We start from the raw sequence: 7,391 nt of genomic DNA on the forward strand, positions 1-7,391 counted from the left end.
TGTTGTGCTGATGCATAGGAGAAGCGCTTTACCCGACTACATATGCCAGGACGCATCACCACGGTAACTTGCTGACGAATAGCAGAATGTGACTTCTGGATAGGTGCAGAGACATGTCACCACGGCAACGTCTGACTACCAGCGATGCGCAGTCTGTAGGCATGCGCAGTATGCCAGGTCATGTTACCACCGGCACCACGACGCATTACCACGGCAACTGCCAACGAACGGCGGGACTTCCAGATGTGCACAACAGTAAGCGCTCCACAAAAAGTGGGTTGGCATTATGTCTGAAATAAAGTGTTGTGATATTGAGCAGATGGGATTATGGAGGGAAAGGGAGACGTGTGGGAAGATAGGGATATGGTGGTTCTCATATTAGGCTAGTTTCACACTTCAGTCTTTTTGAATCCAGCGCCCTACGGAAATGGGAATGGGAAAAACGGATCCGGTGACCAGATCCGGCAAAAAACTAGATCGGCGCATCCGTTTTCATCCGGTTTTTCATCCGTTTTATCCGTTTTTTGCCGGATCCAGTTTTTAAAAATGCCCCAAAAACTTTTTTGATGAGTTGATTCTTTGTAGAGCATGCTCAGACAGGAAAACCGGATCCGGCCACTGGATCCGGCGCCCATAGGCTTCCATTATACAAAAAGCCGGATGACGCCTGATCCGGCATCAACCGGTTTTGCGCCGCAGACAAAAAACGTTAGGCTAGTTTCACACTTCAGGTTTTTTTAATCCAGTGCGAAAATTCTTAAAACCGGATCCGGCGACATGTCTCGCTGGTTCCGTTTTTTTCCCCATTGACGCCACATTGCGCTGCATGGATACACGGCGCGTCTGGCTTTTTCCAGATCCAGCAAAAAGTGACGGTGCGGCATCTGGAAAAAACATATGTAACTTTTTTGTCTGCAGCGCAAAACTGGATGATGCTGAATCCGGCGTCATCCGGCTTTTTGTATAATGGAAGCCGGATCCGGCGTCATCTGGTTTTTGATGGATCCGGCGGCCGGATCCGGTTTTTCTGTCTGAGCATGCTGTACAAAGAATCCACTCATCAAAAAGTTTTAGGGGCGTTTTTAAAAACCGGATCCGGCAAAAACGGACGTAACAGATGAAAAACTGGATGAAAATGGATGCGCCGGATCCGGTCACCAGATTCGGCAAAAAACTGGATCCGGCGCATCAGTTTTTTGCATTTTTTGCTGGATCCGGCAATGCAGTGCCGCAGGGTGCCGGATTCAAAAAGACTGAAGTGTGAAACTAGCATAACAGACAATGTTTTTTTCCAAACGCAGGACCGTCACTTTTTGCCAGATCTGGCAAAAGCTGGACGCGCCGTGTGTCCATGCAGCGCCAATGTAAGTCAATGGGGAAAAAAACGGATCCTGTGAGACACATCGCCGGATCCGGTTTTAAGAATTTTCGCCGCAGGGCGCCGGATTCAAAAAGACTGAAGTGTGAAGCTAGCCTTACCTATATAAGTATGGGATGGGACACAGGGTTATCATGGAAGCACTCATTACCCTATCAGAATTGTTGCCAGCGTCATGTGACCTGACATCAGCAAGACCAGGATGTGAGGTCAGACTCCAGGGGAGGAGCCTTGTCTCTATAAGGAGGCAGTAAATGGCGGCTCCATGTCATCATGGGATCCATGTGCTGCACAGCACTGGCAGCAGGCTGCCACATAGAGGGGCTGTGATACTATAACAGACCCCCGGGTTGTGCTCCCTGAGACTTAGGAGGGCTCCTATTACCCCGGACCCTTCATCATGTATTCCCTCTATACATTCCTCCCCCCTGAGGAGCCCCCATTACAGGGTGATGACACGTGTGGGAGGGATTGTACGAGGCCGTTCTTGGCGGGAGAGGTCACACTTGGGCACTGTCCTTGTCAGGATGGGAGACATTGCACTGGGCACGGCAGGGAGCGGAGTGTTACCTGAGACTTTATCCCCCTTTTCTCCTCCTCGTGATGTCTCTGCTGACGGAGAATGTCTAATGGTAAGATCCGACCGTCTTATAACTGCGCGCTGGACCCTGTAATGTCTGTGTCACTGTGAAGGATCGGCTGCACAGTGTAATCTCCAATATTAAGTGAGGTTTTATCTATTTCTGGTCGTGTCACACTATCAGTGTTTTATATCAGTATTTGTAATCCAAAATCCGGAGAGAAACAGAGGAAAAGTATATCAGAGACGTCCCCACGCCTGTATTTCTCCCCACTCCTGGTCGCTGTATAAATTACTGACCGTGTGAACGCGGCCTTAGACTGAGTGGATTCTTGTACCCCTAGTGGGCTTTATCTAGGGGGAAGGGGGGATAACTGGCCCCAAATATGTCAGCCGCTCTATCCATGTCTGCAATGTTCCTAATAAAACAATCCCCTGACCTCGTCCTGCTCACACAGCGGAGGACACCGGCGACAGAGGCCTCAGTGCAGAGCAGTCGCCATCTTTACAGCTTCTGATCTGAGGAGATGGGGAGGGGCTACTCAGCCTCACTGCCCCTAGCAACCAATCACAGCACAGCTTTCATGGCAGAGCAGAGTCAACTAAATTCTGATTGGTTGCTATGGCCTTCTGACTATGGTGTGATCATGTGAGGTTATATAAGGGGCCGCTGAGAGGAAACTCATTCAGGGTTGGAGTGTGAGTTACTGCGGCTCCTCTCAGCTCCTCCATGTAATGTCCGCTGCCTGAGCGGCTCTACTTCATTCTGTCCTCTGCTCCGAGGCTCCAGCGTTGTCACCAGGTTCCATGAGGGGCCACAACCACTGGGGGCCAATGTTATAGCAGCTACACAGTGTCCTGATATGATGGCGCCGCTCTCCTGCAGAGTATCTGCTCCATGAGGCAGAAGCCACACTGGGGGCCACATGAGGAAGCGCTGCTACTATACATGTGGTGTCACTGTGGATGGGGCCCCTGGTACAGCTGTGACACTGGGGCCCCAGAGCTCTACACTAACACTGAGGGCTTCTCCACTGTTCCAGATGTGGCCACATATTCCTGCTCTACACGTCCTGGTCACCCGTAGTGACTGGTGCTGCTCACACAGCTGAGGGCTCGTTACATTGTGTCAGAGGGAGTGGAGGATGAGACCCTGCAGATTGGGTAGTGACTAGTGATGCCTTATTATAGGACTGTGTTCACATGCAGTGCTTTTTATGTGCACATTAAAAGTGGCAAAAGCTACGACATTTCATAATCCTCATGCGCATTTTTTTTTTTTTCCTGACTGAATTTGAGAACTGCAGTAGGTTTTTGTCAGCAATTTTACATTTTTTTTTTTCTCCAACAGAAGGCAAAGCAAGTGGAAAAAAATGTAACAAACGTTTTTACAGCATTTTTAGTGAATAGAGCAAACTTTATTACACGTACTGTACACATGTAATCCACACACTGACATGTCATAACACTGCCGAACGGGCATCTTAAACAGTGGCTTTAATGCCAAGAGCAAGGTTTGGCTGCAAATATAAAGCATCTAAAACGTGTGTGAACATGGCCTAGAAAAAAATGCTGCAGCTTGTGTAGTGACAGAATGAATCCATTGACTGGTTCCCTTTAAGACTTCCAGTTCCTCTCGTGTAACCAAATATTTAGATATGACCCCCCCCTCTTAAAATATATAAAAATGCTCATCCCAGGAAGATACATTTTAATAGGTGTAGTCACCTTTTTTAACTTGTTTATTTTTTTTCTCACCTCTGACTGAAGCTATTTATTAGGCTGAGTTCACACGTGGCTTTTTTTCCCGTTTCCGCGGCGGTTTTGCCGCAAAAAATAAGCATCCCATGCATTCCTATGGGTTTCCGCAATGCTGTGCTAATGCTGCGGTTTTGACCGCGGCGGAATCGCTTCGCGGTAAACGCAGCATGCTCATTAATTTCGCGGAATCGCGGCGATCCCGCACCCATAGGAATGCATTGTTCCGCTTACTTCCCGCATGTGGCTGTGCACACCATGCAAAAAGTAAGCAGAACATTTGCGGATGGTACCCACGGTCCGGAGGAGAGGAGACTGTCCTCCGGGCACCATATCCCTGTAAAAAATAGAATTTAAAATAAAAAATATTGTTCTCACCTTCCGACGTCCCGCGCAGTCTTCCTGCCTCTCTCCACGCTCCCGGTCCAAGTAAGCCTTTGCAAGCGATGTCCGTTCTCACGGGATTGCGAAGTCTCGCGGTTATTCGTGCGATGTCATCGCGAATGACCGTGAGACGTCACGATTCCGCGAGAACAGACGTCATCGTGGTAATTGTTGCAAAGGATTTCTGGGACCGGGAGCGTAGAGAGAGGCGGGAAGGCTGCGCGGGATGTCGGAAGGTGAGAACAACAATATTATTTTTTTATTTTTTACATTCTATCTTTTACTACTGATGCTGCATAGGTGGCCTCAGTAGTAAAATGTTGGTCACACTCGTCAAACACTATGTTTGACGAGTGTGACCAACCTGTCAATCAGTTCTCCAAGCGATGCTCCAGATCGCTTGGAAAACGCTAGCATTCTGCAAGATAATTACGCTTGCAAAATGCTAGTTTTTTCCGTGGGAAAATCACGGGAATTTAAAATGCGATTTTCCCGCTGAATGGAATTCCGGAATTCTCGTGGTTATTTCCGCGAAAGTTCCGCTACGTGTGAACCCAGCCTTATAGATGAGGAGATGCTGCAGATTGTGTATAGAAAAATAATCTGATCAGCACCTCCATATAGTGTGAACAGGTGCCCACTGCAATGACTGCTTTACTTGCAAAAAAGAGATGTTCAGCACTTCATAGAGAGCAATACATATACAAACACAATCTAACAAAATTACTGAAAAAAAACCTGTACTCAGAAAAAATAAAAAACTTAAAATACAGAAATGAAGGTTCTTAGTGCATAAATTGGCCAATTCATGTGAGTCCATCAACCGTGACAAGGTGACACTTCTGATACCAAAAAACGAAAAGTTAAACCGCACCCTATAAGCGTCAGTCTTTAAGACAGATTTGTAGAGGCGCACGTCAAAACCAGGGAGTCCATCCTGGAGCAAGTTCCATAACGATAGATAAGAAAGACAGCGCCTCAGACAGTGGTGAAAAAAGCCTTACATTTTATTCTGCCTCCTGTCATGACGTTTCTGTCCGAAGTCCTTTTTCAAGCACAATGTCTTCTTTTTTTTTTTTAATCGTTATGTGATGGGCCTTGCCTACAAACATGCCTCTCCTGGACTGCAGAATGTGTAGTGACTAGAGAGGTGTCTTATTACTGATGCAAACTGTGTAGTAACAGATCACTTTATTATAGAAGAGACTGCAGATTGTGTAGTGACCGGAGTGATGTTTTATACTTAATGAGATGCTGTGGATTGTGTAGTGAAGTGGCACATTGTATGGGGTATAGCGCACCTCCTTCAGGGAGGGTCTTGTGAACTCAGGTTTATGTCTTATGTTTGTTTTTTTTCTTATCTAGAAAGAAGACGGTTCTTTTGGTAACACAAAGTGGAAATATTCACACCCAGCGTTATTACTTCATTGGCCCAGGTACTGCAGCCGCCACCTCTTATGATGGAGAATTTAGGAAACTGCAGATCTGGACATGTAAGGTTTCAGGACATCAGTTCTAGTTCGTGCTCTGCCCACGTGAACACTAACAAACCAAAAACTGCAAAAACCATCATAAATCTGAGCCGTCTGATTGGAGGAGACTCTACAGGATGAGGGTAGGTGGAGTCTGCATTGCTGTGGATGGATGCTCATGTACAGATACTTCAACCATGGGAGGGTTACCCCAACTTCTAATCTCCCGCCTCCCATTATCATGTGACTATTATATTCCTGAACTGCTCGCTGCCATTCCCAAGGAGAAGCGCACGAATCCTGACTCCCTCTATTTCCATTAGACTACTACTCCCCACACACACTAATGATCTACCTGGGGGTGACCATCTATAAAGGTAGAATGATGGGGTTTTTTTTTTTTTAGGATCTGCCTTGTTTTTGCATCTATCATCCTCTGCTGCTGGAGGGAAATGGATGCAAATACTCAAATATCCTCCATTTTCTCCTGTTCCTGGTGGGTTAGTGCTCATGTATCCACCTGGAAAGCCTTTGGAAAAGCTTCTTCTTGAGAGAAAGGTAATGGACCCTGATGAACTGGAACCAGTGAATTTGGTTCAAGTTATAATGTATGGTCCCTGGTCTCCTGCGGTCATTCCCCCAGCTGTGTCCTTACTATGATAATGACTTTGGACTTAAGCCGTCCTGCTCCTTCCTCCACTGATTTGCTGATCACCAAGGATCATGAAACCAAGGAGGACTGGATAGAGAGGCTGCCATGACGGCAGCTGCATTCTTCATGAGGTGTAGCCACAGCTACTGATGTTCTTCTGCCCCTTACTACCTTGGCTAATGTGATGGCCATGTCTGCTGTCTGACTTGCATGCTGTCTTCTATCACTTACTTGTTCTTCCTCCTCCAGAATCTGCTTATTGAGCTCCTAAGAAATGCATAAAAACCAAGACCAGAGCATGTGATGCCCCCAATAATGAGCAGGATCAGCGATGCTCTATGGGGTCACTTGGGGTATGTGCACATGTTATACAGTGGAGAATGACATTATCTCTACTGGAAGTGGCTTCAGGAAATGCTTCTTTGAGTATTTTGTGTGCATCTGTAATACCCCAAATATGGGGATAACATTATTTTCAGTGTTATGTGCTGCTAGATTGCGTCTTTTATCCTTGAGACTGTTGCTCTGTATGCTACAGTGATCTGTATTTAGTGCACTGATTGTTATACATTGCATTACTGTGTGTTACTTTAAGTCTGATTCTGCCCCTCACACACTACCAGGGTGCAGATGGTTAATTCCAGCACTTGGCAATGTAGAATAATCGAGAATGGTGGGAAAAATAAACTTTCTAGAAAGATCCAGTCTGGAGTTCAGAGAAGTGTAGTTTACTTTGCAGAGTAGTTGATGTCTACAGGTGAAGTTGAGAAGGTGTCATCCAGAACAGTCTGGTTACCGTCAAGAGCTATTCAGTATGTTGGCGTTGTTCTGTCACTATGTAGTGGTGTTATGTAGTCATGGCTTGGCTGTATTCATGGTAATATTGGTCTAATGGTAAATCTTTATTTCCTCCAAGCACAGTAATAATGGTATGAGTCGCCCATCTGTACAATGACGGAGGGGGCAGCAGCAGTCTGGGGGTTTTCAAATGCCAGAACTGAATATCAGTTCAACCCTGCCCCCGGTCCTGGTCATTACCTCTTCTCTTCCAGTGATTCCCTGGCTTCTGCTGATCTGTGACTCTTCTGTCCAGGAATCCTACTTGTCCTTGTATTTTGTGATCAGCCATGGTTTTGAGTGGCACAGTGGGAGGTCTATTGTCAGACG

General features: G+C 46.5%; 1 long non-coding RNA gene across 1 annotated transcript; it reads left to right on the forward strand.

Annotated features, from left to right (window-relative positions):
* The first annotated feature begins 1,529 nt into the window (after positions 1 to 1,529).
* On the forward strand, positions 1,530 to 6,928 carry LOC141058844 (uncharacterized). Its single transcript, XR_012222334.1, has 2 exons — positions 1,530 to 2,010; positions 5,466 to 6,928. It is a non-coding gene; the product is annotated as an uncharacterized lncRNA (long non-coding RNA).
* The last annotated feature ends 463 nt before the right edge of the window (positions 6,929 to 7,391 follow it).

Source organism: Dendrobates tinctorius, unplaced genomic scaffold, assembly GCF_039654945.1.
Source record: "Dendrobates tinctorius isolate UK_male_01 unplaced genomic scaffold, ASM3965494v1 ptg000215l, whole genome shotgun sequence".
Lineage (NCBI taxonomy): Eukaryota > Metazoa > Chordata > Amphibia > Anura > Dendrobatidae > Dendrobates > Dendrobates tinctorius.